The sequence below is a fragment of the Perissodus microlepis genome, chromosome 15 (genome assembly GCF_051167445.1).
Source record: "Perissodus microlepis isolate ML-2025 ecotype Zambia chromosome 15, ASM5116744v1, whole genome shotgun sequence".
Taxonomy (NCBI): Eukaryota; Metazoa; Chordata; class Actinopteri; order Cichliformes; family Cichlidae; genus Perissodus; species Perissodus microlepis.
In genome coordinates, this window is record NC_140475.1 from 1,879,597 (window position 1) to 1,903,861 (window position 24,265).

Here is a 24,265-nt window from a genome sequence, read left to right on the forward strand (position 1 = left end):
TTTATTTAACATCTTTTGATCTTGTGAACATCAGATGTTTACATTTTTACTCAACAAATCTGAAATACTTACCTCCATGACAGCAACAGTAAGGAATCAAACTGTGGAAGTCAAACTGTGTGAAACCAAAGTTGTAAGTAAATAGCAGCGTTACCACATTTTTCAGATATAAAACAGCGAAATAAAAGTAGAACACGTACTTTTATAAATTGTGTCTAGTACAACTTTATTAATAACTTGCCTCTCACAATGAACATCTGTAGAATGTGTAACACAGTATAGCTTTCTGATTGTCTGAAACAAGAGGGGAGGACTGGATCCACTCATAGTCAGCAATGTCTGAGATGAGAGTGAGGACTCTGGGATTGACCGACTCTTTTCTTCCTGGACTCAACCTTGGTGCCTCTCTCAGGATTTATAGAAAAGAAACACCTTTATTGATGAAAGGGCGAGAGAGACTGAGGGAATGAACACCCTGAGGTGGGCTATGGTCTGATAAACACACAAATCCATAATAAAAGAAATGTCACTGTTGAAGGCACTCCAGTGTTCCACAGGGTAGTGCATGTTAAAGCAGAAGTAACTGGCAAACATTAGGCAGAGGTGAAGGTTGTGATGTGGTCAATCTTCTCGTCGATGCTCAACATGAATGTCTCAGCAGTGAAGCAGGAGGAACCTAAAAATTAAAAACAAAAACAAAGAATTAAAAACTTTAATAACAAAAACTGTCATGTCACTCATATATACAAATACTTGTTACATGGGTTTTCTGACTGGCTGAACTTCTATGGTTGTGTTAGCCAGCGTGTCAGTGTGGAAGCAACAGAACATGAAACTAAACAAGCCACGAGTAATGGATTGGATTTATATAGCGCTTTTCAAGGCACCCAAAGCGCTTTACAATGCCACTATTCATTCACTCTCGCATTCACACACTGGTGGAGGCAGCTACGGTTGTAGCCACAGCTGCCCTGGGGCAGACTGACAGAAGCGAGGCTGCCATATCGCGCCATCGGCCCCTCTGGCCAACACCAGTAGGCGGTAGGGTAAAGTGTCTTGCCCAAGGACACAACGACCAGGACAGAGGATCGAACCGGCGACCTTCCGGTTACAGATACGCTTCCCAACCCCCTGAGCCACGGTCGCCCCAACGAGTACAAGAACGTGGCCGGTACAGCAGAAACTGTCTACTTACAACAAGCAACGATGAAGGGTGTTGGTGGCACTTTCTCCATCTGAGCATCTTCTGCAAGGCTTGTCATCTCAACAGTGCAGCAGAAGCTCTTCCTTCTCATCAAATCGAGCCAGTAAAAGAAGCATCATCTCAATGACTTCTAACAAGCAAACACTGGACTGACCTCTCTGTCTGAAGTTTGAGAAGAGCATTCAGGACTTGTTTGCGCTTTTGTGCATCAACATATTTGAGGAACTTTGGTGAGGAAGGTCTTCACCAGATTCACACCAGTCAGTTGTTGGTAATGTGCCGTCATACCAACTTCATTGAAGAAAGGGGGCCATTCCTGGCCAATGTGCCCTCTAATTTTTCATGTGTCTGAGCGAACACACAAACTCTCTGAGCGTCCCTTGGACCACTGTGGTCACGCCAGCATCGAATCCATCCAAGTTACATGTTTATTAAAATAATCAAATTACAGCATTTACATTTATGTTAGACTACTTTTAATTAACTGCTTTAGCCCACTTACAATGAAAATGTAAAAAAAATGTTGTTCGTGACCTGTGTAGTATGTTAACACTATTGGAAGTAAAAATAACTTGAACTCCAATTTCAAAAACACAACTTTCTTTTTTCTTCTTTTTGTTTTTTTTTTTAATAAAGCTCTGACTTGTATTATGACTCTGTGGTCTGGGAGAGAGTCTGTAACTCTGTCTGCAAAATACAGTAAATAATGACCAATGTTGGGCAATTAATTATATAGTTACTTCTTCAAAAAAGTTACTGAGTTTGGCAAACAACAAGGTTTTTTGCAGCTATTTTTTTAAAAAAAAAGTTACTCCGTTTTTTGAAGCTGTTTCCCTAAAAATGCAGCCAAGGCGTTTTTAAATAAACATTTCAAACTATTTACAGAACAATCAGCTGTTCTGCATCAGATTTGATGCCACACAAATTATTTGTGCCACTCCGCCGTCACTCCTAAAACTTCCCCCCGTTTCTTAACAACTAGATGCCACGTTGCCATATCATTTTTTGATTGGTCGACGTGGTACTTTTTTGGACGAATAGGAAAGCGAGAGGGGGGTGGAGTTTGTTTTTGCTCACAGGCTTTCGAGCCTTTTTTCTTATAAAACGCCGTTTTTACCGTTTCTTCCCGCAGTAAATATAAACAACGACAGTATTCAGCAAGGAAAACAAACATTGCAGATATTTTTATCATAACTCTGGTTTTACGTGGCCGATCAACAGAATTTAAAAACTGGTATAAAGTCCACACTTTTCCCGTCAGTTGTTCCGTCTGTCCTGCTCACATCTCCAATGGTTGTACACGTTGTCATTAACGTGGCTTCACTCCACATCAGCCACGCTGCTTTGCTCGCTAAAACACCGGTGTCGGCACATGAGGACGCTGTCATAGCCTGTCAGCAATGTTGATTAGCTGCGTATATACGAATGTAAATCGCATTATTGGCTGGACTATGGGATAAGGTGGCATCGTTCTGATCCCATACGGGAGCAGCCAGTCACTCACTGACTAACACTGCAAAACAGAATTGTTAAAGTTTTAATTTTAATTTCAATTCAGGTTAGATTTTTTTATTTGTGCGCAACGCAGATTTTCTGTGCGCAGAGACCGTGCCAGCAGTGCGCAATTGGGAACATTGTTCCTGGCATAGTTTCTGGATGCACTTGACTAGTTTTTTCAACTCATCTATACCTTAATTATTCTTTTTAAACAGCTTCTTCATTTCTTCTTTTTTCAGGCTGAGTCTCCAGTCTCAGAGAGAGACAAATGATTTGGCTCCCACTGAAAACTGCTTGTATCTAATCTGTTATTATTATGTGAAATAAAGCAAAAATGTGATGTGACAGCATATATCCATTACCAGCACAGCCATGCTTACATTCAACAATTAAAACCTGTATTTTTTTTCAACACAAATTTAAAAAAAATTAATAGCGTTTGACTGTTATAAACTTTATGGAAATCCTCCGTTAATAAAACAATGCAAGTGTTTTGAGTAGGGTTATGTATTTTTCTTTCTGAGAAAAAATTAATTTATTTACAGAAAGTTCACATGAAATCAGCAGCTTTAAAATGTTTTATAGCTGACAGGTTTTTTAATCACTGTTAAATATACAGATATTTTTTCCAGTGAAGAATGAGGCTTCTCACTAATGTTTTGCTCAAATAAAAGGATCTAACATTGTAATTGCTAAATTCAGACCTTTCAGGGGAACAAGGGTAAGCTGAGGCAGCGTGTCATCAGCATCTTTGATGCTGGATCAAAGTGAAATTATTTTCCATCAAGCTTTACGGCCAATATGTCCTTTTGTTACATGTACTGTATGACCACGGGCAATTCAAAACCACTTTTCATTGATCTTGACCTCCACCCACAATATACACAAAAGAAAACATACACAATGGCTGAATATCATTTTTAGTTTCTTAGTATTTTCTCTTTATTCCCACTTTTGTAAACCTTTAACTGTTACACAGATATTGTTCAGGCACAGTTAGTAATTATTGTAGTCTGACCTGTAGATTTGACCTCCTCATAAACACAGAGGTTGCTGACGTGTCAGTTTCTGTGACTGACATACAAATAAATGCAAAAAATAAAGTGTGTCAAACGCACGAGAGGCCAGGAGCTCCAAATCAGGACAAAAATAGCACTTTTTCTTTGAGTCATGACTCTGTCAGACCTGAGCACAGAAGCATGATGAACTTTTTTTTTTTCTCATTCGCAGTGAGTCATGCTTCATGCTGTGAGATAGCCGTCGCAAATAAACGTCCAGAAAAGGTTCAGGAACTATCGCATCAGAACTTGGCTGCTAACTGTTGTTGTTTTTAGGTTTTCTTCAGTAAGCTAATCCCACGATAGCTGCCTGCACGTCCATGAATCCACCGCAGACAGGAACCGCTAATAGCAAAGATGGCACGTTGCCATTTTGCTAAAAATGTATACAAAAACAGGCTTAAGGAGTGTGTGTGTGTGTGTGTGTGTGTGAGACAGCCATACTTCTATTATAAATCCAAAACACAGCTGGCTGGAAAGATGTGAGCATAACGGCATCTGCTTCTGGCCTTCATCTCATTCACACACACACCCGCACCTCAAGCACCGGACTATAATTCATAATGAGAAAAAGATTAAATTGGACTTATGAGGAAGGCAGCGCTGTGTTTCCGGCCAAGTGTGTCTCTTAAAAATGCATCAACACTTATTACATTGTGCTTAATGGCCTTCGAAGAAATTTGTCCCTTTGCCATTTTGGTCACGGCTTAGGAAAAGTGGTCATAATGGATGCTAATTAAGTCATGACTAAAGCTGGACACACAAACTAACACACACACACACTGAGACACACACACTGAGACTCTGCTGTTGGAAAACGATAGACTTTCCCATCCACAGTTTGACTGAAATTGGCCAGATATGTAATTCACAAGAAATAGCAATAAGTTATGATTACAAGATGGAGAGATTGTTTCCATCATCTGAAAATACTGGCTGCACTCCCTCAAGTGCTGATGTTCCAGACATATGTGATTGTTGCCTCGAGCCAAAGCATGACACACTGAGGCTGTGTCTGCTTTACTGCTGGCTAAAAACTTTGACTGGAGTTGTCAACTGTTACGGATTTTTTATTTTTTTTAAAAAGGAACAAAAAGACTTTTACTTCACACTGGCAGCCACGTGAAGTCACACAGAGTCCAGTTGTTTCTTTTACTGTTTTTTTCTTCCTTATTTACAAATAAAATGTTTGTTAGTGTGGGAATCAATTGAAAACAAATACAATGACGCCAGGACTGACGAGAAGTGGTTAGCGGTTCCATTGAACAGAACTATAATTATCTACTTCTCCATCTGGTCATGTGGCCTCCTGTGCCAGGAGTGAACCTCCTGCTGTCTCCTGTCTCCGCTCAGCCAAACACAGCTAAGCTTCTCAAATGAGGTCAAAGGAGCGGGCTTGGCAAAGCTTAAGATACAGCTTGGACGTTGTAGTTTTCAGTGGTATCCATGTTGGCCAAATAACTGTGGTCCCGTAGCTCTTGCTGGAATTATTTATTATTATTGTTATTATTGTTTTAACTGTTTTGTAATATTTTAGTTTTGTGAAATGGTGCCATCTGAAAGTGAAGCTCAGCACTGTTTAGGCAGACTTTGTAGGGAGTCATGTCGTCTGATGATGGATATACAGCTGTGACGTGTGTGGATGCCGACAACCACAACTGTAGTCAAACGTTTACATGAACTCTTCGTGTGCATGTCATGGCAATTTGGTGCTTTTATTTATTTATTTTCTGACTGTACAGGAACTGTGTGCATAAGTTTGAATTGATTTTAGATTTGTGTTAACCTGTGCAGGGTCCAAAGCTTATATAAATGCTGGATATTGGCAAAGTTCATTCAAATTGGTTGGTTTCCTGGATATAGACGTGACATTAAGCATGGTCCACACATTTTAAATAGGACTGAGGTTGGAGCGTTGGGAAGGCCATTCCAGAAGCTCCTTTATCCAGTCCAAATCCAGTTTTGATGTGTGTTTGAAAATTATTCTGTTGGAAACCCAAGTTTCAACTGTTGATTTGAGGTGGCTGAAGAATTTGGAGGCAGGCCTTCTTCATTATTCCATCCCTTTGTGCAGCTTACCAGTACCATTGACAGAGCATGTTGCTACCACCACCATGTTTGACAACCAGGTCACCTTTACTGCTCTAAACATAAAACATTTTTCCAGGAGGCTGCAAATCCAGTCGAGCTTGAAAGTGTTGATTTTGGAGCAGACTCTTCCTTCTCGTTCAGCACCCTCTCAGCCCATCGTGGTTTGGTTTCCAGTAGACTGCAGGCTTGAGCTTTGTTGGTTTGTGAGTTGTTGCCAAACAGCCAAACCAATTTCCTCTCCTGTGAGAATAACAGTTTGGGTCTTCCAGAGCTTGGAAAGCGGTGACACATCTGAATACCTTGTTTATGTACAACTGTTTGAACCAACTTGTGTAAACCTACAGTTCTCCTTCTTAGATCTTTACCGAGTTCCTTGGATTTCCACATTGTTCTGAGTCAGTCCAGTGAGTGCTATGAAAGAAATGCCTTGTATGGTAACAGCAAAGGGAAACCAGCTTTAGTCGACCATGATCAGCAACAAGAACTTAATAGACCTGGACCATGTCAAGTTAAAAGACGTATCTTCAGCACCATTTATTAAACGATTAAAGTGGGTGTATATTTGAGCTACTATGTAACCTTTTAACCCTGTTTGTCTGTGGACTCAGGCTACGTCCACACGTACACGGGTATTTTTGAAAACGGAGATTTTCCGTTTTCGTTTTAAAAAATAATCCCGTCCACACGTAAACGCAGAAATGAAGGAAAACGCTGCTAGGAACATGCCAAAGCAACAGGTGGCGATATATTCCTAACCGTGTAGAAATGTTGGCCAATCAGAAGTCTAGAAGCCTCGGTGGGAAATAGTAAACAAAGATGGGGCATAGAAGCGAGTCGTATGTGTGGAGGGACAGTAACTGTGTGTGTATATGTAAGCATTTAAACACTGCAGAGAGTACAAGTAACAGTAACAGTATTGTAGAAATTCATTTCACCGAAACAATAACGTGGCGCACAGTGTGGCGTCAAAAAAGGCGCACACCTTTGACGCTGCGTTTCCTGCGTTTCCTCAGTTTTTCTCGTCCACATGTAAATGCAAAAATGGAGTTTTCGAAAATATCCACCCTGGCCGGCGTTTTTAGAAATCTCCGTTTTCAGTGACCGAAAACGCCGTTTACGTGTGGACGAGGGTGCAAACGCATAGAAAAATCTGCGTTTTCAAAAATACCCGGGTACGTGTGGACGTAGCCTCAGTTCTTGTTTTTTAAAGTCATTAAAGATGTTGATGTGTGTTGTACAGTCATGAAAAGCCTCAAACTGATGAATGAATATAAGCGTCTGACCACAACTGTGGGTCAGACGCTTATGTGACAATAACTGTGATGTTTAACAATGAAAGATCAAAACTACACACACGCAACTTTGGAGGCATTTCATTTACAAAACAAACAAACAAACATGCGTACACAATAATGAAATGTAATGTAATTAAAATTTAATTACTACTTAATGTAGATAAAAGTAATTTTTTCTGCACCAAAATAATTTCAACGTGATAACAAGAAGAAACAATTTTCTCTCTGCACGTAGGCCGTTTATGTGTGCGTATTTGTTGTGTAATGTTTACATAAGAAGTTATTTAGAGTTAAAAATGGGAATGTAAAATGTGTCTGGAACAGCTCCTGCAGAAAAGGGTTGAAAGAATATCCCGTTGTTCAGAAGAAGTAACAAATCGATGCAGCAAAACCAGAGAGATACTTTTTCCCCCTCCTCTTGGTGTCCACAAACCACTTCAAACACTAAGAGTTCAGTTAAAGAATTGGATGTGTATGTGAGCAGCAGCTAATATAGCCTTGACCAGTGCTGACATATCAGATTTTGTGCTGCTCCCTCTGGAGCCCCAAAGGCGTCTAAACAACTTTATTTCACATTTAAAAGCCGATACTGAGGTGGGAATATCGGTAGAGTGGAGTTGGGACATTTAATATTTATCTGAAGGCTCCTCGAAAAGCCCATTAAGGTTAAGAGAATGCCAGAAATACACATATAATGTACCAATAAACTATTAAACGTTTTCATTAGACAAACAAACACAGTTGTTGTGTTTACAGACTTGATAAAGTCGTGTGTGTAAGTCACAGTGTGCCAGTGTTAGCTGACAATCAGCATTTTCATTTGATTTCTTCTGCCTGTCTTTTGTTAACAATATAACACAAAATCCAAAAGTTCAGCTTTTATTGATATGGTGCTAACTCGCATGAAATATTAATCTCAAGGTATTGTAAGGTAGCAACTCTCTAACTTAACTGACAGAAACACACCAATCGAATGAGGCTGGTGTTCGTATATGTGGAAGATTGTTACTTGGAGCCAAAAAGATTATATTTGCATGACAAACTTTCAGTATGTAAAAATACATTTTCTGGAAAATTCCATATGTTCATTGTACGAATGCTAAATTAGCTTTAACCATGTCAAGTTTGGATTGTAAAGTGAAATTTGCTAAGGAAAGAAATCGTCTCTCTGTGCTCGTCTGTCATCAATCCAGCGGACGTCACCACTTTATAATGAAACAAAGAACCAACACAGAACAACATGTCATACATAATATTGCAGCCTATGCCCATAAAGACAGCGCGGAGACCGAGACACTGTGTTTCACCTTTGGAACCTTTGGTAGTGGCTGTTTGCTGTAGCAGACAGGTGTATGGGACCCCTGCGCTCACTAACACTGTGCTTCTTGTCAGAAGTAAAAATATTGTGTGTGCAAAAAGATATGCTCAAATTACATACATATAAATACATATTTATACATTTGATTAAAAAAAATGCAGTTTCCTGTGCTGTATGTACACAATTATATTAATGCACAGAGACAGACCTGATTGTTTTATGATCTACGTTATGGCCAAGATTTAGTTTTTACAGTGTAGAGAATATTCAAAAGCATCATATCAAACTTCACTACACTTAAAAACCTAACTATGATTTTCTATAGTCATCCAAAAACATAAAGATGAGTGCTCTCGTTAGCACTGTAACCACGGAAGATTTTAAAAGGCTGAAAAAACAAAGATGCAAATGGCATCCAACACATCGTTGTATTTATTTGCTTTTTATAAATGTATTACTGAAAAACATGAATGTTAAAAGGGCAATTATTTTTGCTTTTTGTCTTTAATGACTGAATTATAAGGTTTGGCTATAGCCATGAATACGTAACATTCATGTCACGTATACGTGACATGAATGTTACATTCCAACCACATGACTGTGCAGAACACAAAGTTAAGAGGTGTGCTGCATTTCATAAATGTGTCTTTATTATTCATGAAAATTGAAGGTGGGGAAACTGAAACAGCAAAGTAGAGAACAATCGTTTTTGTTTGATTTTATTTAGGCATGTTTGAACTTCCATACATAATATGCGAACTCTGCTTTTCTATTAAACGTGTCAGCAGAAGTAATCCAACATTTTTACTTTTGGGAATTTTGGGCACTGCTTCCTAAAGTTTACGCTTTTAGACATTAATGGCCTGATTACACCACGAAACCATTTATTTCATTAAACTTAAAATAATTACTCAGTTTGCAGTTCTGGCTGCCGACGTTCCTTTGGATCATCTTTGATTGACATGGATAAAGAGGAATTGGGTGAAAGCAACAAGCAGAAAAGTTTGCCTCATCATATCCACCCCGAGCCTCCAACCATTCCCATCCATGCATGTTACATACTATGACACTTTGATTGTGTTTACATGTAATGCTGTAGTGCAGCGGTCCCCAACCCCCGGGCCTCGGACCGGTACCGGTCTGTGAGTCGTTTAGTACCGGGCCGCGAGAGTTGAGGCTCAGGTGTGAAATGTATGGTTTTCAGGGTTTTTAACGGTTTTCAGGGTTATTTTGTTATCGTTTTTATCGTTAACTCGGTTTTCCTGGGTCTTTTCACGTGTGTTATGAATAAATCTTCTTTTTTTCGGTACCGGTACTAGTTTTATTTTGTTGTATTTATCCGCGACACCTTAAAAGCCGGTCCGTGAAAATATTGTTGGGCATAAACCGGTCCGTGGCGCAAAAAAGGTTGAGGACCGCTGCTGTAGTGTATTGATTCCATAAGAAAACTCCATCTGTATAATGCATGCTGCTGACATCAAAACACAAAACAACTCCAGCTTGCCGAACGAAGCTCTGCAATATTTCCTCTCTGTAAAGGATTCCCTGTGTGGTCGTGTTTCAAGCTGTTACGCTACATGATGCAATAGGACATGCACACAGAAACAGCATCAGATGAGTGAGCGCTGTGCTGGCCACTCTACTATTTATGCGCCAACGCACAAAAGTTTCCGTGCGCACGCACACACACTACTGAGGGCTATCGCTCTCACTCTGCATAAGAGTCGTGTTGTTCCTCAGTCATTCAGTCAGAGACACTATCCAAACAATCAGCCTCCCTGTCCAAACATGTTAATCCACCTACTTCATCCTTATTCCCATGGACACTGGCTGCTGTCTGCGGCAGCACTCTTGTTCTCTCCTGGGTGCACACACACATGCACACGGGCGTGTCAGCACTTTAGTGAAGCTCTTCTAACAAATATCCCTTTTTGCATATTCAAATGAGGAGCTTATCAGATAACACTGCAGGGACTTTGCATGATGTGAGGGGTGGATTTTCTATCTGGAAAGAAGTGAACGGCTCTATGATTTTTCCAGTGCCCGGTGCGTTCCCTCTAATCAGTGAAGAGGCACATTACAGTGGAAATATACGTTATCTTTTATACCAACCCTTTATACTTAATAGGAGATGATTCTCTTTTAACTTTGCACCACTTCCAGCGCTGATGTCACGCTGGTGCAAAAGTCACTGTGAAAAGCGTTACCATGTGCTGCGGTAATGCTGATGTCTGAGTATGCACCCTGATGCAGTGTAAGTCATTTGAAGCGTCTGGCAGCAGAGGCCACTGGCTATAGAAAAAACAAAAAACAGTTTCCTTTTGGTATTGCATTCAGTGGGAGGGATCAATACATTTTGTGTGCAATTCATATTGATTGTTTGGGCATGTTATATGTACTACAGTTTAAAAGAAAAGCATTGAGAAGATGGATGGGGTCGGTTATTTTTCACGTCTGAGGCACGATGCATGTACTGTAACTCTGTGGGGACATGAAAGCACCCTGCTGTCAAAATGCCAGCCAATTTGATGAAAACAGCTTTTCAGCTTTTATTTTGATGCCAGTTTCATTATGTGAGTCATCTTTTCACAAAAGACTAAAAGTACTGTGACTGTACGCATTTAATCAACGATCACGATGTGATGATGTCACTGTTCTTCGTACTAATTCAGGTGCTTTAGGTATGTTTTGATGCTAAATCCTTTGCAGGATTTCTTTAGCTTTATATCTGTTAATTAGTAATAATTCTGTGTAAAATGTAAATTAAAAACAAATTCCATTTACAAATTTTGGACAATTTCAAAATGATGTTCATGCTGTCAGATTGGGAAGACATTGAATATGTCATCATCTACAGAATATAGCATCATCACAAGATTGGGAGACTCTCTCTACACAAGGGAAAAGAGTACAAATCGATGCCTGTGATGGTCGGGCGCTCGGGCAGCACTGCATGGGCTCAGGAACAATCATGGGCTCAAACCAGAAATCACCGTCTGTAAACACAGTTCACTGTGCAAGTTAAAGCTCTACCAACAACAACAGCATCTTCAGTCCATTTCAAACGGACCGAGGGAAAGTGGAAACTGTTCTGTGGTCGGACAAACGGGAATTTTAAATTCTTTTCGGATGGATGCCAAATCCTCCAGACTAAAGAGAGGAGAAACCATCTGCCTTGTTATCAGTGCTCGGATGCTGCACAGTGCTACACTTTTTTTTCTTTAAATGCTACATTTTTACAATTTAAACATTTGATACATTTTCTGTGTTTTATTGTGAACGTAATATGAGTTCATGAAATCTGGATTCTTTTTATTTACACAGCAGTTTTAGAAGAACCACAGAAGCCAGGCTGTCATAGAGAGACAGACACTCAACCTAACCACACTAAATGTATGTCTTTAGACTTTAGGAGGAGCACAGGATTCGCCCTCAGGCCACAGAGATAACTGCTGCCCCAACATGAAATCCACGCACGGCAATACAATGAGCGTGACAGATCCACCTTACATCACACGCTGCTGCAAACACCTTCTGCCTCGTGCACCTTAACATGTACTTAAAGAAGAACCTCATAAACTGGAAATAATAGCACTCAGTGACAATTTTCAGCCGTATATAATCTAAGATAAGTCCATACAGTAAAAAGAGCAACATGTGATCTTTGCTAAAATGTTAAATAAACATGCAGAATCGTTCTTTAGTTCCTTGGTTTCTTAACTGTGCTCATTCTTTGTATCACTGATATTTAGATGCAAAAAGATAAATACACACTTCATAAATAATTAAATACCTAAAAATCTCATCTAGGTTTATAAGACACCGTAGATTGATCTACACAGTTTTATCCTCAGAGCGCGGCTGGGCAAGGTTGTGGGGCAAACAGTGCGCTGTTTCCATGCAGCTACAGTATCGAAGACATTTGCAGACAGTGAAGATAAGATAACAGACACAGGAACTATCGGGAGGTCTGGTTGTTCTTGATGCTGCTTTTGTTTCTGCTCTCGGTCTGCATCACAGGATCTGTAACCCTCGGTCTTCAACTTTGGCCGTGAACTCTTTAAAAGGACACCTACTCTCAAGTGTGAGGTAAACTAAAACATACACATACATCCTCCCCATAACGGTAGTGACACCAGCACTGATCCACGTTTCCATCTCGAGAATCATGTTGTCCGTGTAACAGCTGTAATCTGACAACGCTGTGATCGAGACAAGTCGATGCTTTCTTGTAGGGCTGCTCGATTATGGCAAAAATGATAATCACGATTATTTTCACTGAAATTGAGATCTCGATTATTTGACGATATTTATTTAACAATAACAATGTGTTGAATAATGATTTTAAAGACTGTCATAAAATAGTGTGCAAATACTGATAACAGTGCAAATGTTTGCAATATAAAAAATAAATGAAAAATGTAAACATCTGTGTTTAGTGAACTTTGCAGTGTTGCTCTGTGGTGCAGCTACGACACCGTAGCAAAGTTTACACACTGTGTCTACTTGATCCATGTCTGACTCCGCGAACCCATAATGTTTCCACATGTTTTTTTTTACCTCTCTTTTCAACCAACGGCAGTCACTCTCCTCTCCAAATAACTTCTGCTTAGCTTTCCGAGCTTCCCTCGGGTCCTCTTAATCAGCGGTCCCCAACCCCCGGGCCTCGGACCGGTACCGGTCCGTGAGTCATTTGGTACCGGGCCGCGAGAGTTGAGGCTCAGGTGTGTAATGTAGTTGTCAGGGGTTTTATCGGTTTTTATCGTTTACTCGGTTTTCCTGGGTCTTTTCACGTGTGTTATGAATAAATCTTCTTTTTTTCGGTACCGGTACTAGTTTTATTTTGTTGCATTTATCCGCGACACCTTAAAGGCCGGTCCATGAAAATATTGTCGGGCATAAACCGGTCCGTGGCGCAAAAAAGGTTGGAGACCGCTGCTCTTAATTGTTGTGACACGTGTTCGAAATGCAGAGAGGTTCGCTCGATTTGCCACACGGAGCAGCGCGAGAGTAAAGCACGAGGGAGGGGCTAATAATCGGCTCAGTCATTTTTAATGAACGTTGAAAGCCCAGATCGTAATCGAGATTAAAATTCGATTAATTGAGCAGCCCTACTTTCTTGAAACTTTATCAACGTCTCTGACAAAGAAGCTTTCCCTAACATCTCCACTGCTGTTATTAGCTTCCAATCCATAGCCCTCTTAGCAGGTGCCTATTTGGAATCACCTGCTGTTACCTTGACTTTGCTGTGATCAGAAAACCAACGAAGCCCAGGCAGAACACAACATTTTGGGGAGGTTGTTTTATTGGGATTGATGGTACCTAAAGGAGCTCCTGCTGAGAGAGATGTTGATGCATAAAAGACTGAAGAAACACAACATGAGAGATCTCTACAGGCCAACTGCGCCATGTTATTCACATCTGCTGGTAATGGAAAACATAAAAACAAAAACCCCACTCGGACAGAAATCCATAAATTTATCAGCACTATTCATGAATCATAGATCACATGTCACTGTAATCCCAGATTCTCACAAGCTACACAAAACATTTTTTTTGGGGGGGGGGGCTTTTAAAGCATCTTTGTTTCTGACTCTTTGTTTCAAACCTACTGTGGCACTTCAGTGGCGTCCCACAAGACGACTTAAAAGGAAGCGCCGCGGGCACGTCGGGGACGACGGTGACATTATCTCTCAAACCGGCAAAGTGAGTGCGTTTGCTTCTAGTGACGTTTGTAAACACGCATGTGTAGATTTGTAGGATGTGATGGTGTGTTAATGAACGGTTTCCATACTGCAAGGCATTAGGAGGGGCTGGGATTTGCAGTGACATGGAACCGCCCTGCTGTGCGTGCACGGGGTACATCCACCGCTGAGGGAGGAATGTTTTGTACTTTTGTGGTTAGACTGCGATCTCTCAGATTTTTGTTGTGGGTGGCGATGCTTTGAGGCTACATTTCCCACCAGTGTGTGGGAGGGGCACAGCAAGGGATGGACTGAGGACGGAGGGGAGGGTGGGCAGTGAGCGAAAATTACACAGTTCTCCGGTTCACAATGTAGCTGTGTGGGCCTGCATTTTTGTCTCGTTCTGTGCAGAAAAGAAAAGAAAAGCTTTGGTCAGACACCAACTGCCCCCGCGCACCTCCAAAGCTACAGCTTTTCACAGCGTCTGAAAGAAACGGGGAGGAAAAAAAATAGGCGAGGGAAAGAAACTAGAGCCACAAGTGAGTAAGTGGGAAAGAAAAGACGGATTGCAGGCAGCGTTATCAATAAACCCAGCGAGGTTCCTCCTTGCGTGACCTCGTGGGTATAAACTGATTTTGCTGCGGTTCGGTTTTCCGCAGTGTCTGCCACCTGAGAGAATCATTAAAGTGGCTTTGCAGAAGGCTGGCAGCTCTCCCTGACACATATATCAAGAACAGGAGTCTTATTAATGCACGAAAAAGGAGGAAGTGCAAAGGCCTCCATTGATACTCTCTGGTGTAATTAAAAACTAATTGGGTAGGCTGTTTTGATGACATATTCCATCTGATTACCAAATGTGCGAAGGAGGAACTCTTGAGATGGTTAAAAAAGAAAAAAGTTGTGTTGTTCTTTAATTAGCCGTCACAGGAGGGGGTGTGATTTACAGTGAACGGGATGAAAGTGGGGGGTGGGGGGGGAGTTTAAAGTCTAAAAAACTATGATCAGCTTCCCCTCGAGTAACATTGTTATAAAACTGGCTGAAAGTGTAACGCTTCAGTGATGAAGACAGTAATGCTGAGCTGATATAATCACATTTGCTGTTGCTGAACCTGAAACGTCACATTTGCTGCCTGGTTCTCGCTCATGCAGCTCTTACTTCCATTTAACTTCTCCTTTCTGTCTGCGAGATAACGTCTCTCTTGTACGTAAAAGGCAAGGAGAATAAAAAGCAGTCCGAATACGTACGGCTGGGAAATGATCTAAAAGCACATCAGCGTAATTCACTTACTAGACCTTCACAGAGATGTGCTGAAAAACAGTGACGGGAGAGGACTGTTTAAGAAAGAGTATCACATCAGATTTATTTACATCCTGTTCAGAAGAGAGATGACATTCTGAGCTGAATGCACAGAATAAAGATTTGGAGACGGCCTTTTGAAGTCTTTTAAATGCTAATAGCGTGATTTGGGGGCAGGGAGAAAAAAGCACTCTTGAACTAAATGTTTCACACATTTGGAATGAAATGATGGCAAACCTTCCACTAGAAAGAATAACATTATCTGCATACTGGTGGAGAAACAAAGGAAGTTTTGAAGAGGGTTGAGGACTTTAATGGAGGATGCAGATCTAACAGAAAGGGTTTTTTTTTTTGGTGCAGTTGTTTGTTTGGCTGCTTTTGAAAAATAAATGCCACGTTTAGCTTTTTTTCAAGAGTATGGATTTTATGTTTCTGTGTTTTTATTGTCATTATTGCTTAAAATAAGATATCTGATAAGATGTTGAATCTGGCATTCAGGAGAGATTATGAACTGGCAGAATATCTCTGAACTGTCAGAGACAGATCCTAACCAAGTATAAGCTCAGTGACCGCAAACTGTCAGCTGAACAGGAAGACAGAAAAAGTCAAGGAAGCCACGAGGAAAAGGAATATGTGATCACTGTGTGACAGGTGAGGAGGAAACAGTCCATCCTTCAATGAAGTCAGGAGCACTTTAACCAGTATCCACTTTATCCAGATTTCAGCGAGTTAAACGTCATCTCAAAATGAACAAGGAGCAATCAGGGAGCAGCTCCCTCCTCCTCAGCATATTTTGTATACATTCACTTTCTATTCAGCATATTTTTTTTCTTTGTTCCTTTTAAATGTACTTTAAGGAGTTTGAAGTAAAGTACAAATTGAGCCCAAAAATAACTTGAACTTGAAAGAAAGGCAGATGTGGAATTTAACCTCCTAGGACCTGCGTCCACATATGTGGACATCACATTTTGGGTTATTTAGACCAAAATACTCAATTTTGCTCTACATGGGCCTGATGGCCACTTACGGGGACATTATGCTGCTACTGTTCTATCAAAATTTTAAACGAATATCCTCATATGTGGCTCTTATTTTTCTTAAAAGCAAAAATAAGGTAAAAAAAAAATCTGGTAATTCTTTGTTTTTACATTCATCGGGCTCCAATCAGCCCAAATATCAAAGAGAAATTAAAAATGCATGTCGTGGAAGAGTTCGGGTCTTAGGAGGTTAAGTGTGAAAAGTATAATGTGAAATTCAGACTCACCACATACACGGTTCCATTTCCTAAAAGTTGCAGCACAATTTTCAGCATAGCTTAAAAAATAAAAGACAATTCGTGAAACTCTGACATCTTCTTCAGGGTCAAATAAGGTCAAAGTAACCTGCTGTCTGGAATCTCAGTTTCTGTTGTGAGGTGTCAACCAATATATCCTAAAGTTGACCTTATAGACCTTCGTCTATGTAAGACAGACTCTAATGGATGTTAACATCACCCCACTCTACACCTCGACACAAAACATCACCATGTTGGCGAAGGTAAAAATACCAGATGAAGGAGGAAGGGCATATCTGACAGACCAGTGTACTATACGAACACGTCGCAACCTGAGGGACCTGCAAACACACACACACACACACACACACACGGATATGATGTTGTTTGTTTGCTCACAGTATTGAATTAAGTTGAAATTCTGCTTTATTGTCATTGTTGTTGTGTTATTCTACTACAAATTATATTTCAGTGCTTTGGAAATACTGTTTTCAAAAACTGTAATGCCAATAAAGCACCGCTGGATATTGATGGTAACAGAGGGTATATTATACAGTTAGCCTAGATTGGGGAAATTATTTTGTTGTTTCTTTTTTAAAGTTAAATACACCAATCACCAGTTCCCCATGAAAAAGCTTAAATAAGTAGAACAATATGAAACCAAAGAGACAAAACAAAATAAATACGATGCAGGAAAATTCCATCAAAGCTGCAGGAATGAAACCTTCATTTGCTAATCAAAAGTGTGAAGCACTACAATATGGAGCTGCTATAGAGTCAACAAAGTAAAATATATGTGAACACAAAACACAACTGGATTCTTGAGAAAATCATTTTTAAAATTTAAATATGGTTTAAAACAAATAAACAAGCAAGCAAATAAAAGCCCATCTGTTCTGATTGCTGCTGTTTCAGAAATAATCTCCATCGATACGAGCCGGCTCGCGCACGTGCTGCGTGCCGTCCATGCACAGGGAGGCTGCAGGTGCCACTGAAAACAGGAGGCACAGTTGGGTGCTTTGTTGCAACGAATAATTGAAGGACAGAAAGTAAATGATGGTTTCTCTGTTATCATTTCCAAAAGTCTGTTCCTGCCCCTTCTGCAACTCAACCCTGCAGACCAATGTGCTGCATATGCACAGGCTTACACAGAGCTCAAGCCCACGGCATAACAACGTTAGCTAAAAATGCTCTTAAAAACAACTCGACTGCTATGATTAGTGAGATTTACCAGTATAAATCGAAAGCTGATCGCTGCATGCAGCAGTTTGTAAGAGTCTTGTCTCTGACTTGGTTATGCCTGCAGCATTAAACGGCAGCAGGATCCATCCATGAGTGCCTCCATAAGAGATGGCTGTGCACATTTATGCTTGTGGCATATACAATAACTTCATTAATTATTCATAACTATGAACCATTCCCAACACAGAGACGTAATCAATCAGGTTGTAACACAAAATGATATACTGCACTTTTCAAGTCACACTTTATAGCTGCCTAATCACTTGTTCCAAACCGGAGTCCTCAGGCTGAGTCCTGAGTTCCATCACAGCTGCTGGGAAATTCATTTAGTTGATGAAAACACACTGATTGAAGACAGACACAACATATATTTGCTGCATTGTGGTTTTGTTAAAGGCAAACAAGGACCGAGCGTGCTATGTAATTACGTCCCCTCTGTTAGGTCACCCAACCTGCTGACTAGAAGGACTGAATTTAGACCAAAAATGCAGAGCTGCTTATTTAATGATACCAACCAGGGTGAGCAGAACTATCTGCAAAGATCTGAATTATATTCAGCCCACATTTACATTAATATTCACATCCATATGTCAGAGCTCACACAGCCACACTGAATCCAGTCCAGACTGTCACCACACTAGGATACACAATACACACCCATTTAATAAATATCCCAGGAAAATGAAGTGTGGGAGAATGACATTGCCATTTCATTAGGGACAGCAGGATAATATGGGAAAAAAGATTAGATCGTTAAAATGTATTTAACACCACTTCACTATCCGTCAGTCCAATTTCTTCAGCGTATCAGGTTCAGGATTGCCTGAATCTGGTTAATCATGTCTGTGGGGGAAGCTGGAGAACTTGGAGGAAGTCCAGTCAGCGCAGTCAGCCTTGAACTCCGTGCTGTCCGCTGCACCACAGTGGCACCTGAGCCACATTACAGTTTTTTGTATTGGTTTGGTACTATTTTCATAACTAAAGTGTGCATTTTCAAATCTCTCAGTACAAAACTCACATTTGATCACATTTGTAACACCACTAGTCATTCTTTCAAATCTGATGTCATGATTTCATTGTATTTGCACATATTTTCCTTCCACTTAATCATTGTTTCAGAACACATGATCATTGTGATATATTTTGAGAACATTTGCTTTAATCACCCAAACAAAACAGTAAGATCTTTTTTCACCTTAGCAGTCATTTCATTCAGGAGCAAATAATACAAGGCAAGCGTTTCAAATTGTCCTTGGTGATGAATGAGTGTAACTGAACTGTAAAACTTTACACAGCAAATATTACACTTATGTTCAGACATAAAAAAAATTATATATATATATATATATATATAACATTACTGTAAACTGACAATTACATGTTGTTCATCTATACAATAGAGTACTATATTTTAGAAGTGAAGTTGCTATAGCAGACATGCCGCTTTTCTTGGCGAAAAGTTCTGATGATAGAGCTGACAGTTGACCTTTGTAAATTAGGCTGTACCAAGCTGGCAGCCTCAGCCATGGTAAAGCCTCTGTTAACCACATGGTCAACAATGATGGCCCGGACTTCATTAGAGACGATGGTGCGTTGTCTTCTGCTACATTTCTCTGAAGACCACCTCTCTGTCGAGGAGCACCACCACCTCTTCGATGAAGGTTTCCTCTCCCTACGAGTCTATCCTGCTCCATATTTGAACAGTGCAAAGTCTCAAACACAGTTCTACTTATATGGTAACTAATTGTGATCATCAGGGGGAAACAATTAGCAATTATAGTGTTTCTAGATTGAAAGCTCTTGCAGCAATGTGTAACTTACAAATGACCAGACAACAATCAGTCAAGTTGAAAATCCATGGACATAATGAAGGATTCATTGATTAAACATTAAGATCAGCTGAATTAAATGACAGACAAATGTATTCAACTGAATAATAAGAGATGCAAATCAAAAATTTTATAGAGATAACATTATGAAAGGCAGTAACTGTGAACGAAACATTTATTTAGATGAAACACTTATTTTGTGTAGTGAAAAGGATATTTTGTCATTATGTGTATTGTACTAACACAATTGAAAATATGCTGAAATGTTTGAAAAAGGTGCACTTTTGATGATCTGTTGTGATATAAGTACTAAGAGTTTTGAAAATGTACCAATTGCTTGTGAAAACTGCGGCAAACTAATAAAAAAAACTGTAAATGTATTTTTAATTTTCTGCTCCTGGCTATGAAACGCTATTGTTGTCATTTAGTTATCCCTAACAATCTGTCTTAAGTAGATCTGTAGGGTGAATATAATCTATGATAGCATAAATACTTCAATGATTCAATAGACAGAAACACTATAATGTCAACCACTGGTTTGAGAAATTGTGTTATGAAGCCATGAGCTGAGATGGTTTTGGTTTTTGGTTGGGTTTTTCTTTTTTTTCTTTTTTTTGCCATTTCGGTGTTTTGAAACCAGACGTAATGATGCTTGCAACAAGTCATTAACCAATGGAAATACCCTAGATAAGCCTCCTGACTTCAATAATATCCATAATTTGCTAAATGAATTTCATGTTTCATTAAATATGACCTAAAACTAGTGGCTGAGCCATAAAGTCATTAGCAAAGTGTGTACTGATGTCACAGGGAAACGGCGGTAAGTCTTCCCACAGACTTATGCACAGCTAACTTTTTCGCAAAGAAGGGAGTCGTGGCCCCCGCCCCCTCATCATTTTCATTTTTTTCATACAATATGTGCCACATGCTTGAAAATTAAAGAAAATTAAAGACACTAAACATATTTCATTTTTATATTATTATTTTCATGAGGTGAGATGAGCAATTAAAGCTGAAGTACAGACAGTTCATTTGTGTAAGCAAATTAATTAGCTAACATTAAGTAGCTTCATGGTCGCTGTAGTCAATGTTCTTGATAAGTAGGAACAATAATAACACATAATGTCAACAACAGTAAGACAATAATATCAACTGTCAAGACAGCTCTAGTCAAAACTTTATGTTCTGAATTTTAAAAGAAAAAGCATGTTGTGCTAGCAGCTGCGAAAAACGAGTAAAACTGTGAAGCACCTGCAGGAAATGAGTTACATCACCATCAGCTAATCCGGTCTTTAAGTCTGATGTCATTAGCCGCTTCCAGGTCCAAAGTCAAACGAACAACGTAACATCACTGAGAGCTACAAAGTATCTTAATTTTTTCATCTTTAATAAAATGATCATCGTTGCTGCTTTACCAGGTGTAACAATTAAGTTTAACATCAATGAAAACAGAATTTATCACATTTAACGGAGTTAGAAGTTAGCAGGAAGTTAGCTCACTAGTTTCTGCCTAAACATGATATAGCATGTTCTGACTGAGAGATTTCTGAAAACATTCAAACGTACAGCTCTGCTGTCACTTCCAACATAAATGAAGACAGAAAACTAAACAGCAGTGACGTTTGTAGGGTTACTGAAGTTGGGCTAGCTGGTATATAATGATGTGCTACGTGATCGCTAGCAACACAGCTATGTTAGCATAATAAGCACACTAAAGCTGGAGGATGAACGCTAACTTTTTTTCCACTCGATAAAAGTTAACGTGAGGGTTCCCGATGATTAGAGACAAATGCAATCGCATAGCAGGATGCTGTAAATGGACCAAACTTCAGTCAGGAAAGCAACTGAGATAATCCATCCACAATACGAGGTTAGTCATTCATATACTGCTGCATGGGCTGGGCTGTAGTTACATCGTAAGGTTTACAAACTGAGCTTTAAAATAAACAGTGGTAATAAAAACCGAGAGGCCGACAGTGATCACTGACTGTTTTTAGGGGATTGTTCAGATTAAATCAAGCAAGATACAAAGCATTACAACATGTCAAAAACACAACAGCTTTATTAAATGCAGAGTAGTTTTGGCCCTGAAGCAGGATTCATCACTTAAAGACCGGATAAAGCACCGACTTGTCTGTGATTTTGTGTTTTTTATTATTATCATTCTGCACATGCATTTGTTCCAAATCACAATCGGTAGTGGGAGTGAAGTGAAGCCAAGTGGATTATAAAGAAGCGATGCAGCTATCTGTCAGACGACTAGTAGAGCAAGAACGTAACTGTAACTTCAAATGACAACAACTCCTACATTATGCAGCAACTAGCGGCACTCCGACAGCTTCGACACGCCCTTCTCTTTAAATGTTGAGGAAAGCAGCTTGGAAAGAAAGCGTGCGGCGTAAACTCGGATAAATGACAGGAAACGCGAGGAGGTGAAATAAAACTGGAAAGAAAATGAAATCTTTATTTTTAGTCTTTTGCTATCCCACACAGGATGGAGGGAGTTTGGGGTGTTTATATTCATTAGTTTTTCTGAAGACTGCACAGCACAGTGTGTTACTATAAATGACAACAGCTGACCTTTTTCATGTTCATGTTTTCCATCCTACATATCGCTTTAGAAGTGAAGCCTCTGATGGATCATGTCCACTGGTGTGCAGTAGAGAAAGTGCTCGTCTCCTCTTGTAAATAATGAACAGCTTCCCTCTGGCCTTTTTGAAATATTTGACACATCCACGTACCTGAGTTGCAGTGTGAACGCCCGATGAAAGGCTAAAATAATATTTTCTTAAATATTAATACACCTTAATGACCGTCTTACTGTCTTCTGTAAAGCGGCGTACTACAAAATAGTTTACGTTTGAAAACATCATTATCACTTCCTGCTGACATCATTCAGTTTACGTGATCACAGGTCAGCAGTTCTTTCCCCAAAAAGTTCAGTAGTAATAGATTTGCCCTTTTCATACAAAAGATGTGATTAAAAACAGACATTAAAGACATGACTTGGTTTAAATGAGGGTTATTTCCCATTAAAGATCGTCTCTTGACTGTTTCATGGCAGACCTGTTACCTCTCTTTGTACTTGTGCTTCTGTGACGAGCTGGGTCTCCTCCAGTGTGTCAAAATGCTGACCTTTCAACTCGATTTTGGCATGTGGACTAAGTTACACAGAAGCAAATCTGGCAAGTGGGGCAGGTGGGGAGCAAAGGTCAAGTCGGTCTGAACCAAAAAACACTGCATGCCGGGTTGGCACACGATGGCTTTCTGGCAAGCAGTTCTGAATGTGTTACCTCAGCTGCCTCAGGACATTACAGTAAAACTCAGTGTCTGCAGTCTCACTCTGGGTGACACATTCACAGTCCACGATATCATGACTGTTGGAAAAACAAACACAAAAGGAGCACACCCACAGTCTGACTCCTCACATTTCATGCTGCCTTCTGGCTTTCTGTGCATTCACTTCAACTCAGTTTTATTTATGTAACACCAAATCACAGTGGTCGTTGCCTCAAGGAGATTTATGTTGTAAGGTAAAAACCTTTCAGTAAAACAGAGAACATTGCAACAATCAGAGTAACCACTTGGTGACAGTGGGAAGGAAAACCTCCCTTTTAACAGGAAGCAAGACCAGGCTTAGGGAGGGGCGGACATCTGCAGCGACCGGTTGGGGGTGAAGGGAGTGAGAGTGTGGAAGAGAATGAGAGATTAGTAATTATTCATAAAACATGGAGAGTGAGAAAGATGAGGGAAGAAGAAACAGCCCGGATCAGCCGGGCTGCGAGAGTTCAGGCTCGGGTGTGAAATTTATGGTTTTCAGGGCTTTTAGTGTTAACTCGGTTTCCCCGGGTTTTTTCTCGTGTTGTAGTTTGTGTCTTATTTTGAAAGAACTGTTGCACGTTACCATAGCGACCAGAGAGCATTAAGGGGCAGAGAGGAGGATGTTACTCTCGATGTTGTTGGTGCGTTTCAGGAGGACGCTGCTAATAAAGTTACACAATTACACCATGAATTCACGTTTATTATTATATTTACAAAATACCAGAGTTTTTGTCTCGGTCGTAACATTTTATTTTGTTTTATTTATCCGCGACAACTTAAAGGCCTTTTCACTGAGTTTTATGGGCATCCTGATAATAATAAATTACAGTAGTCCATGGTAGAAGTCAGAGGCAATTTTAGCCCATTTTTGGGGGTGCTTCAGCACGAGTGAATGAACACGGTGCGATAAAAGTACTTGTAGAAGTACATTTTACCAAACACTTACATTGACTTACATTTACTTGAGTAAGGGTTAGGGGTTGCCAGTTCAGCATGCAGTCAAGTTCTACACTCTATACCTACTAATTTTATTCAGGTGTGCTGCAACAGGGACACATGGAAAAGTTTCAGGACAGCAGCCCTCGAGGACTGGAGCTTGAGACCCTGCCTTATGGTGTTCATGCAGTTTTCTACCAGCATGTCTGACTGCCTGTTC

At 40.1% G+C, this 24,265-nt stretch overlaps 1 pseudogene; it reads right to left on the minus strand.

Moving 5' to 3' along the window:
- Positions 1-244: 244 nt before the first annotated feature.
- The window catches only part of LOC146371386 (uncharacterized), a 132,463-nt pseudogene continuing 108,442 nt past the window's right edge, over positions 245-24,265 (minus strand).